Genomic DNA, 12773 nt, shown 5'->3' on the forward strand with positions numbered 1-12773 from the left:
CTGTTTGAGCTTTTGGTAAGCTTTGTCTGACTTTTATGAAGTTCAGAGCATTTTCTGTCTCTGGTTTTCATAGCGTCAGTATTTCAGTGTGCATCCATGGCTCAGCACGATTTTAACCCTGGTGGTTCTTAGGGGGGCCATGTTGTTAAGTATTGTTGTGAATTTGGTTTTGAATCCAAGCCATGTTTCTTCAACTAGTGTACCATTGAGCTCATCTGACCAGTCCATGCTCTCCAGTTCTTGGTTAAAGGACTCTCTAGAGTAGGTTTTGAGGCAGGGCTGTACGCTAAGCTTTTTCACTAGGGGCACACTTGCCCCTAAATGAGAAATTTAGGGGCAAAGAATATTTTTTAGGCGCACATTTTTAAATAACTATTTTACCATTATAGTAGGGCTGGGCGATATGGCCTCTAAATTATATCGCGATATTTTTTGGCCATATCACGATACACGATATATATCGCAATATTTTGACATTTCCTCTAAAGCACTTAAAATGCTTGATTTAACCCTTTGATGCATACAGTCACGCCAATATGATGATTATAATAAGTCCCTGCAACATATGTTTGCATTATTAAACCATGAAGATGCTTTAAAAAATAATTTAATGAAAATGTACCAAGAGTAGTCTACTGACACTAATAAAAAATGTATTTACATCTAAGACCATTTATATAAAAACTTTTGGGTGCCTTTAGTACTGTGTTTTCTATCCACTTTAGCCAAACACACACACACACACACACACACATATATATATATATATATATATATATATATATATATATATATATATATATATATATATATATATATACACACACACACACACACTACTGTGAGAAAATAATAATCACACACAAAGGGATAATGGCTTATAGCAGACTTAATGATTTTAGAATATTTCAGATAATGAAATTAAATGTTTATATCATCAACTATCCAGTTAGTATTTATACTGTCTGTAACATTTGGCTACTTTAAATCATTGAATGTAGAGAGAGCTGTACTGTATTGTACCCATTCTGCAATCTGTTAATAAAGTTTTCAATCAATCAGAGCGAGAGAGAGAGAGAGAGAGAGAGAGAGAGGGAGCGAGAACGAATGAGAGAGCCAGCCCCCCCCCGGGTTTTGTTCTAGGTTCGCGTTTTGATCGTCTAAGATGCCGTAGGTGATGACGTCACACTCTAATGTAAACAGGAAGCGTTTAACAGACGGAGATGGAAAGTGGATGATATACAGTAACAGAAACGAATAACCAATAAATATGAAGTTATGTTTAAACTTCTGTTGTCAAGCGTTGTCAATATAACCCACCCCCTTTCCTCCCGAATGGAACTAGTGTTGTGGAGTCCGCTTTGACTGGTGTCCAGGGTTAGCAGCAGCTAACGCTAGTTAGCTTAGCATAATCCTAATGGATACTGTGGATAGCAGCTAACGTTAGCCCATTGCTCGTGTCAATCAAATTGCATGTTATTAAAAAACAACCGCAACATTATGCCCTGGTTGTAGGCTAATGTTTTATCCAATTTGTATGGATTAATTTAGGAGTGAAATGCGAATGAAGGGTTGCAATCACTACTCGCAAGCTTGCCCCCAGATGATATTTTCCACTCACACCGGCCAGATTAGGGGGCAATTTGCGACGAGATGATCGCAGTGTACAGCCCTGTGAGGTCCCTAGGGCTTATCAAAATAAATGGTTTGGTTCCGGTTGCCGACCGACCCTGCCGATTTAGGTGCGACCCAATATATATATATATATTTTTTACAATAAAGTTTAATAAAAATCGTAGTCAAACCTTTAGTATTATGGATATTAAACATCCTGGCAGAGTACATGCATCCATGTTGTCGTGAACATTTTAATTAAATAAAGAAATTCCCTATCCATAGTCGCAGTGGGAAAAAATAAAATAAAATAAATTCCCTACTTACCCATGGCCTTAACTGACAACCAACAGGAACCAAACAATTTATTTTGTTAGGCCTAGATGTGACTGTTTTGTGACAGCCAGCCTTTTGTTTTAGCTTTTTGCGGGTACAGAAGATCATATAATGATCACTTAACCCACATGCTATCACCCCTTTGTTCCGAATCATGGACATGTCAGGTCAGAATGAGATCAATTGTAGTTTGTGTTGCAGGGCTCTCCAGTGCGACCATTTTACTCGCATTTGCCCCTAAGTATATGGGTGTGCGAACCGGAAAAATAAATTACTCGCACAGTGTGCGAGTGAAGATTACAACCTCAGTCGTGCTTTTTTCTCTCCGCTGCTAATCGTTCAAAAACTACAAGTCCCACATTGCACTCAAGCCAACGGTCCAATCACAGTAGAATGACGTGACTGGTTTCAAGGGAAAGAAAGGAAATGCCGCTCTGAGACGCTCTGCCAGTATTCATATAACTAGGTTTATCATCGCGTCTCGCTCTTCGCCATTATGAGATATGGGGCAGAGCAGACGCGTGACCCGACAAGTGCACCCCCTGACGGCCCGTAAGCCCCACTACCAGGGAGGAGGGGAGTCCCGTCCACCCGCCCGTCCTAACGAAGGGGGGGAGGCAGTCAACTCCACCAAGTGCGAAAAAAGGCCCTCTCAAGCCAACGTGTAGCAAAGGGCAATGCCCTCGCACAACCAATGTGACAGGCGCTGCTTGGACAGTGCCTTACCTGCACGAGGGCCACCATAACAAACAACAGTTGACCGGCAGCCCTGAGATCCTGCGTCCGACTGAGGTAAACCCCCAAAGCACGGACAGGACACGACAGATGAAGGCTCGCCTCTAACCCACTAGTGTGAGGAGGCGGATGAAACGCCTGAATCACAATATCCCTGGAGCGAAAAGAGCTCCGGATATTATTTGGCACGAAGACTGGATTAGGCCTCAGAATCGCACCGCTATTGGCCCGAATAGACAGGCACTCAGGCCGCACCGAGAGAGCACACAGCTCACCCACGCGTTTAGCGGAGGTGATGGCCAAAAATAACCCGGTCTTCAAGACAGCAGATCCAATGGCGCCTGCTCAAGAGGCTTAAACGGGGCCTCCGACAACCGGCCCAGGACCAGTTGGAGGTCCCACTCGGAGACAGAGAACGTTCCACAGGCTTGAGACGCAGAGCGCCAAGCAGGAACGTCCCACGAGAGGGTGGCTGAACAACGTTCCGCCCCCACACTCGACCGTACGCCACTCCCCAGCGTAAGCCGCGGTAGAGGATGGAGCACGCGCGTACTGGCTAGCGTTAACCACAGAATAGTCAAGACGCATCCCCACCAGATTCACACTGTCAGCAGCCAAGCCTAGAGGCTGCCCCAGAACAGAGAGAGAGAGGGCCCGCGGTGACCACGGAACAGGCCACGGTGGGGCCACCAAGAGCTGAATCAGGGCCGGGGACCACACAGCTGAGCCCCGGCCTGACCAGGACCAAGTCCCGCGCTCCCGACGTACCCGCCCCAACAGCTGAGCTATCGGGTGTAAGGGGGGGAAAGCGCACAGAATCCCGGACGGCCACGGAATCGGTCCCAGACCTGCCCGACTATGTCTGGACGTAGTCCCCACTCGTCAGGGTGAGGACCGCCCCGCGACATCACACCTGCACCCACATTCACCCTGCTGGGGATGTGGAGAGCCCTTGGGCAGAGCAGATGGAGAATGCCCATAGCCAGAGCCCGACCGCCGCCCGGTGCAGATGGGGGGAGCGCACTCCTCCCTGTCCGACAATATACGACGCTGACGTTGTGTTGTCCGTCCTGACCAAAACACGCTTGCCCACCACGAGGTGGTCGAGCCGTTTGAGGACCAGAAGGACTGCCTTCAATCCCAACACATTGAATGTAGCGCAGACCAGGCAGCATGGCAGCTGCCCCTACTGCGTTGGTCCGACACGTCCCCCTCCATCCCATGAGGGAGGCGTCGGTGAAGACCGTGACGTGTGACAGCCTGTTGCCCAAGGGGACCCCGCAGGTGAGGGCACCAGACCCTCCGCAGAAGACGAGGTCCCCCAGTACTGACATGGGAACCTTCAGCAGCTTCCATATGTCTCACACCAAGTCCATTTCCATACTGGAAAAAAAAAGCCCAAGTACTCCACCTGTTGACTGGGAAGAGGAGAACTCTACTTCCAGTCTACAGCAAAACCCAGGCTGGTGAGACACCACCTGCCTGGTATGAGACCTGGCGATCTACCCTGACCGGCCCAGGACCGGAACGTCGTCCAGGGCAGAATACAATTCGTAACCCCCGACGACGCAGAGGCCCCAGCGCGGTCTCCACGCACTTGGTGAAGATGCGGGGAGCCAGAGAGTAGCCGAAAGCCCTGCAAAGGAAGCGTAGGTAAGCCCTAGGATGGAAGATCGGGATGCGAATACGCATCCTACAGGTCTATGGAGGAGAACCAGGCCCCCACCTGACAGCGTCTAACAGGTGGGAGACGGTCAACATTCTGAACCTTCCATGGGACAGGTCCAGTATGGGTCTGACACCCCCCCCCCCCCCCGATTTCTCGGGCACCAGAGAATACCGGGACGAAACGCCACGCATCGCGTCCTCCTTTGGGACCACGATGATGGCTTGCTTCCCCCACAGAGATTGGATCTCGTCGGCCAGAGCTGTCACTGCTGTTGACCCCGACAATAGGGTCTGTACCAAACCTGAATACGGGTGGGGTTGTGTAAACACAAGTCCCCGCCTCAGCGTTCTCTCCATCCACCTCGACATATGGCACTGCTGTAGCCATATGTGATGATAATCCCAAGCGCACCCGCCGCCACTTGGCGCTGGTCAGCCAGGAACCGTAGATAGGCGGCCCGGTCCCACCCACCCGCTGTGCGTTGTGGGGGGGGGGGAGGAAAAGTTACCGGAGAGCGAGCTAGACACAGCTAGACGGCAAAGTTTTTTTAGGGTGTGCTCATCTAATGTAGCCGATCCATCGGCCGCCAAGGCTGTCGACCTCGCGATCACCTGTTTTCTTTGTGTCCAGGGTACCTCAGGCGGGGGAAACACGGCTGCTGGTTGAGGGCCTCGCCACAGCCGCTGGCGAGGCCGCGCCCTCACCTCTGGCTGCGCGGTGTGAGGTGGTGTGGGGCCTAGGTCAAATACCGCCCGCGCTCCTGCGGAAAGACCATAGTCCCTCTGCGGAGAGGAGCCCTGAGGAGGGAAAAAACTTCTCTCCTCCTCAAGGGGAGACTGATCCAACCAAGATGTCTGTAAACAACCGTTGACAGCATCCTAGCCCTCCCTGCGGTTATAGCTTGCGGCTAGGTCAAAAGCTAATAACCTCAAAACCTTGCGTGATGTTTTGACGTCTGCTCGCCCTAATGCCCCACCACCGACACCATTTTTGACAGAAAAAACAGCAATTCGAACAATGTTGCTAGGCGCTGCTAATTCTATACCGCGGCGGTATAGGCTTTAACAGCCCACTAGCCACCTGCCGGGCCGACTTGCCTCATGACGTCGGCCGGGCGGGACACCGTTCCACCATGTCAGAGGCAAAGGACTGATGCCACCTGCTTCACAAGCACGGAGCACCAGTGGTGGCTGCAGACAAAAGACTACTACTAGTGAAGCACTGCCTCACTAGTAGGCATGCAGTAACCTCCACTGTGGTGTGCACCCATGAAGGGGTAAATGAATAAATGAACGAAAACTACACTAACACTGCAGAATGGGCTAGCCCATACACACTAATGTTAAAGGCCAACTTGCAGGTTAAACACTACTCTGCAATTATGGGTAGTTTACATCATTGGTATCTAATTTCATTATTTATTTTTCCATTTGATGCCGGAAATGCCACTCAGAAAGGGTTAAAAAGGTCCACGCACCAATAACATGCACAGAGCAAATCTAAAAGCTTATCAGACGCTAGCAGGGCCGTGACGTCAATTCAGGCAACTTATGCCTTATGCCCGTCCGGGTCATAGTACTACTGGCTATATGGCTCTGGCTAACGTTACCCTGCTAACGTTAGCATTATGTCTACTGTCGTGAACCTTTTAAAATTGGGTATGTAAAAGAGTTTGGGGAACGAGTAAAATGTGCAGGTCCTCTTCTCAGACCTGTGGGGCAAAGCACTGCACACGCATCATGCCGACTAGCAAGCTACACGTCGCAGCATGTTGATACGATAGCAGCCCCTCGGATAGCACTCGGTGCATCAGTCACGAAAGGGGCTACCACGATAGCTATTAGCTAACGTTAACGTTACAAGCTCAAACACCTTATAACTACTACTATTGTCGTGTTCATAAGTTCCCTGGCAGAATACTTGTGAGGACAAAGGTATACAAAGAGGAGAGAACCATTTTAAGGATTGTGACACTCACTGGGCTTAAGAGATGAAATGATACATCATGTTTAAAGCCATATAATTTTAACTGTTTACTATTTAAAAAAAATAAAAAATCCCCATGATTAACATTAATAGCCCAATCTCAAGATATCTGTAACAAATTACAAATATTTCCGAATTTTAACCACTTATATTTGTGTTCGTTTGATACCATGTCTGTTTTTATTGAAAAAATTCATATTCATATTCATATATAATTCATCATATTTCTATACATTTTAGACACCATATTACAGCGTGTGAAAAATGGACAAAATTCCTGTGAATAAGAATCTGCCATTATAAAAAAGAAAGGTTGACTATTTCGGTCAGAAATAGCGGTCAGAAATAGCCGTTAGTAAGCGTTAGTAAGCACCGGTTAGTACTAATCTATTACTAAAAGGTATGTATTGTATGTATTTTGAATGCCTGGTGTAATTATTCTGTTTATTTATCGATATATGATGTGAAAATTAGAGATTAGAGATAAAAAAAAATAAAAAATTAGACTTGCGGTTTTATTAACATGGAAGTGGATGGAGTAGAAAACATGACCAGGTCCCCCGTAGGTACTAAACACTATAACTATTTTTTTAGTGTTTCAAATTATAAGCTTTTGACACAATGAACATATATGTAAAATGAAGATATTTTCCCAATTTCATGAAATAATAATAAACACAGACACCGCTGTGCTCACACACACACACACAATATTTCAAAAAAGTAGTTTTCATGACCAGGGAGCCACAAGGGTTAAATCGGGTGATTTTTGATTAGATTTTATTAGGGATCCCCATTAGCTGGTGCGATAGCAACCAGCTAGTCTTCCTGGGGTCCACACACAAAAAAACATACAAAAACAATCACTATTGCAAAAACAAAATTATTAAAAGTCAGTACACACAATGCATAATGAAACTACTGTAACAATTAAGATAGCTAAAATTACATTAGTGTAAAACAAAAACAAAAAATTACTTTACAGTGTTAAAAACTATTTAAAACTATTTAAGATTCTTTTTAAAAGTGAATCTACTGTAAATGCAGCAGAGGTTCAGAGGCAGGCCATTCCAAAGAGTTAATGCTCTAAAAATAAAAGATCTCCCCAAAGCGCTGGTTCTAGGACCTGGCAATTCAAGCTGCCCACTACTGCAAGATGGCCGACGGCATGAAGTGCTGAGCTGCACTCTGCCCTATACCTCCCTAATATGCCTTTTCAATTAGTTTGATCATTGTTTGACATTTATTTTTTTTCAAACTGGATTCGCCTACGGAGGAAACGCTGGGAAGTTTGGAAGCATTCATAGATAAATTATTTCGTAAAGACGAGATGCCGGGCCAGGGCCCAGCCGACAAACGCCTTCGGTTCCAGATAGGCTCCAGCGAGGAAGACTCGCCTGACATCCGTGAGTCTTTATCATCTATAAATCAACAACTCAAGAAGCTTGACTTGCTTGAACAATTAACAACCGATGTTAATGAATTAAAAGCCTCCGTGGAGTTCAACAACTCTTTAATTGAAGTGTTAAAGGCTGACAACGCCTCACTCAGGATCGAGGTTAACAGCCTCAAGCGTCTAACAGGTGAACTTCGGAAGGATACTAATATCATGGCAGGGGACATTCTTGATCTACAATGCAGGAGCATGAGCGACGATATCATAATACACAGACTTTCAGAAGTCCCAAATGAAACTTACCAGAAATCAGAGGGTCTTCTAAAGGAGTTCTTAGTCACCAATTTAAAAATGAAGTCGGAGGAAGCCGAAGGGATTCGCTTCTCCAGAGTGCATCGCCTGGGGAAAGCTAGAGGCGACCAGCAGAGACCCCGTCCGATCGTGGCCAAAGTCACAGACTCCAGGATGAAGTACGCTGTCATGTCCAAGGGTAAAGGGCTAAAAAAACACCAACTACTCCGTCAGTGATCAATTTCCATTTGAGATCATGATTGGAGGAGGCTGCTTTACCCGATTCTGACAGAGGCTAGAAAGAACAAGAAGAACGCCCGTCTCATCGTTGATCGACTCTACATCGATGGCAACTTGTATAGAAATCCTCGGGTAACATACTGGCTGAGCGGTGGCGACGACAACATCTTCCATGATGCTCAGGAGATTCTACCGAATATCCAGAATGTTTCCCCAGCTGCTGTCAACATTGAAGCAGGAGGATTACACCGGTAGTGCGTTCTGTTTGCAGCATGGCTCCACAACCGTTGTAAACACGGTCGCATGATGATGATGTCATCAAACGTCTGAGCGTCAACATTCCCACCTAGGACGGGATGGGAATGTATGTATGTATAGGTATATACATGTATATATTGAATGTATATGTATATACTACTATTATAAAAAATATATATATATATATTTTTTTATTATTACTATTATTTGCTATTTCATTATTATTTTAAACATATTTTTATTATAAACATGGATGCATGGTGATGATGTCAGCAGCACGCTGTCCTTACCAAGACTACCTGGACTGCATTCTGTGATGATACTGAAGACAACTGTAGATAAGTTTCTCAAGCCATTATTTTGCCTCTTTTTTACTTTCTTTTAATGTTTCTTCTCATATATTATTTCCCCTCATATATTATTATTTCTATTACTATTAATATTGGTTATATTGATTAATTAATGGATTGGTTGGTTGATTGATTAATAAGTAATATTATTATGTTAGTTTCCTTTTCTTTCGTATGTCTTTTGCATTATTTGTATGCACATATGTAGGTGTGTATGTTAGTATGTATGCATGTTGTGTGCATGTTGCGTGGGTGTGTGTGTATACTTGTGTGTACATGCATGTTGAATGTTTCTGTGTGCGTGCATATGCATGTGTGTGTGTGCCTGTGTGTATGTATGCCTATGTATTTCTGTATGCAACGATGTTACTCTCTCTCTCTCTCTCTCTCTCTCTCGCTCTCCCCCTCATCTATATTATCATCGTTTGGCTAGGGAGTTGTGTTTAACGTTAGGCTACTCACCCAAAATCCTTGGGCCTATGGTGTTAAGGTTAAATGGGCTGGGTGGTTCTGTGTTGGTTGTTGTTTTGATATTGTCTATCTATGTCTTGTCTGTCCGTCTTGTCTTGTTATGTCTTGTCTTGTTATGTCTTGTCTTGTTATGTCCTGCCATGTTCAGTATAATTGATGTTGCTCCTGAGATGTGGTTTATGTTGTCTTGTTCATATATTATTAATATGGGTTCTATTTGCAAGCATAGCACATTTTTTCTTTGGAACGGTGATTGTTGTTGGATTAATGATGGAACAGATTTAAACACTAAATATCAATCTGGATAGCGCAAAAGGAATTAAAATCATACATTTGAATATTAGGAGCCTTGTACATAAAATTTACCTACTTAGGGTATGGGTTGAACTGCACAAACCTCATGTAATTACTGTATCAGAAACCTGGCTTACCAACAATATATCCAATAATGAAATAAAATTAACTAACTATACTCTATACAGAGCTGACAGGGGCACAAGGGCTGGTGGTGTTGCCCTATATGTCATATCCAATCTTGTCTAGATAACGGTGCCTACAGTTGAGCCTTTACATTTTGAGAGCATTTTCATTAAGATATTTTTCCATAAGAACAAGTCCTTAACCATTGGAAACATTTATAGACCTCCTTCATCTCCTGCTGAATCATTCAACTGCATTATTTCCACCATAAATTCTATCAAAGATAAACATGAACTTATAATACTTGGTGATTTCAATAAGAATTGGTTGGACAAATCCTGTAATCCGAAATGTGAACCTAACTCAGCTAATTGACGAGCCTACTCGGGTCACTCCCACATGTCAAACACTACTTGACTGGATATTGGTCTCACATCCAAATAGGTTTTCTAATTCAGGGACCATGTCAGACTGCTTTAGTGACCACCACATTGTATTTTGCATCTGGAAAATTAAACTACCCAAACTTCCACCCAAATTTATAAAAATTAGGCAATACAAGAAAATGAATACTGATCAATTTATTAATGACCTGCTTTTAGTCAATTGGGACCGGTACCAAATCATTTCAAAACATCAAGACGCCTGGAATTTCTTGCACTCAGAACTTACAAAAATTATCGATAACCATGCACCTTTCAAAACCATGAAGGTTAAGGGCATTCATCTTCCTTGGGTCACATCTGATTTAATTCATATATTCAAGCAGAGCGATAAAGCCTGGGCCTCATTTCGCAGGACAAAAGATCCTGAGGAATGGGAAAAATATAGATTGTTGAGAAATAAAAGTAAAACTATGACTAGAAATTCCAAATCTAATTACTATAAAGATTCTCTCACTCAGGATTTTAAAAATCCTAAACAATTTTGGAAAAATATAAAAAAATTAACAAATGCACCAGATAAAACTCTTCGTAACAATCAGCTAAAAGTAAATAACATAATACTACACGATCCTCTTTCAGTTGCTCAAGCTTTTAACCATAATTTCTCCTCTGTCTGTACTCCAACAACACCTGATCATTTATCTGTACCATTTAATACACCACCTTGTCACAGCTCCTTCTACTTCAGGAAAATCACACCAATTGAAGTTCTCAATACCACTAATGATCTCAAAGTGAGCAGAAGCCCTGGATAATGGATTAGATGGCATTGAAAACAAATTTCTCAGACTAGCTTCACATATTCTGATGTATCCACTCTGTGATCTGTTTAATATGTCTATCTACTTATGAAATACCCTCAATTTGGAAATGCTCACATATCACTCCGTTGCACAAAACCGGCAGTGAACTGGATCCTAACAATTACAGACCCATTTCCATAATCTGCTCTATAGCAAAGATTTTTGAAAAATTTATCTACAAACAACTTTCCGACTATCTCACCAAACACAATATTTTATCTCCTTACCAGTCTGGTTTTCGTTCAGATCACTCCACAACTACTGCTGTATTAAAACTCACAAATGACATACTATATGCATCTGATAACAGCAAAATTACAGGAGCAATCTTTATTGATTTAACGAAAGCATTTGATCTAGTCGATCACTATCTTCTCTTGGACAAATTATATTCCATTGGTCTTTCCCGTGATGCTCTACGGTGGTTCAACTCCTACCTACATAACAGAAAACATTGTGTTTCAATACAAGGTAACAACTCAAGTTTAATGGTGCAGCAACGAAGTGTGCCGCAAGGCTCAATTTTAGGTCCACTTTTGTTTTCTATTTTCATCAATGACCTTCCTTTAATTTTTTCTGAATGTAGTGTTCAACTCTACGCAGATGATACAGTTTTTTACACATCACAAACTAACTTGCCAAAAATACAGTAAATTTTACAATCAAACTTTAATGGTCTTCAATTCTGGCTTGCAGCTAACAAATTAATCCTCAATAAAACCAAAACCTATGCAATGCTCTTCGGTACTTCTCAGAATATTAAATTTAAAACAATAAATCTACCTTATAATATTACTTGTCATGATGGTTCATCACTGCGTAGAGTAGAACACTTCAAATACCTTGGTGTATGGCTTGATCAATAACTATCTTTCAAATGTCATATAGATAACATCATCAGGAAAATTTACTTTAGCATGGGTGTTCTTTACCGCAATAGAAATAGTTTTACATTTACGGTCCGAAAAAAACTAATCTCACAACTCATACTACCCATAATGGACTATGCTGATATAGTATATATGATTGCAGCCAAAACTACCCTTGTTCCGCTTAACACCATTTACAATCGTATATGCAGATTTGTTCTTGGCTGTTCATACAACACTCATCACTGTATCATGTATGGAAATCTCAACTTCCCTTCTCCCACAATAAGAAGGCAACAACATTGGTTACAGTTTATTTTTAAATGTATTTACTTTAATTATCCTCATTACCTTAAACAGTATATGGTACCTTTCACTTCTAATTATCAACTTCGTCATTGTACTCAACACTTTTTTTCTGTTCCAAAAACCTTTAAATCAGCTGGTAAAAAATATTTTATGTTCAAAGCTCCATCCGACTGGAACAATCTACCTGTCCACATCCGATCAACATCATCTTTTAAATTGTTTAAAAATATGTTGTCCTCTCATGGTGAGACTATCTGCCTATGCTTTGGACCTCAATAGAATAATATTAGATAGATTAAACATTGCTGGTGTTACAGTTCTTGTCGTTGTGTTGTTGTTGCTGATATACTGTTGTATGCTTTTTATCTTTGGATTACTTTATTTTCTTGGCTGGCGTTGCTTACTCTGTTGTTTTGTTGTTTTTGTTTCTGTTTTGTTTTGTCTAGTTTTCTTTTTTGTTTGTTATTTGTTGTTTGTTGTTTTTGTTATATATTATTGTCAAATAACTCTGTATTGTCTTTGCGGACCCCCTTGAAAACGAGATGGTTTCATCTCAAGGGGTTATTCCCAATAAAGAAAT

The sequence above is a fragment of the Notolepis coatsorum genome, assembly GCF_963971535.1.
Source record: "Notolepis coatsorum genome assembly, chromosome: 1".
Lineage (NCBI taxonomy): Eukaryota > Metazoa > Chordata > Actinopteri > Aulopiformes > Paralepididae > Notolepis > Notolepis coatsorum.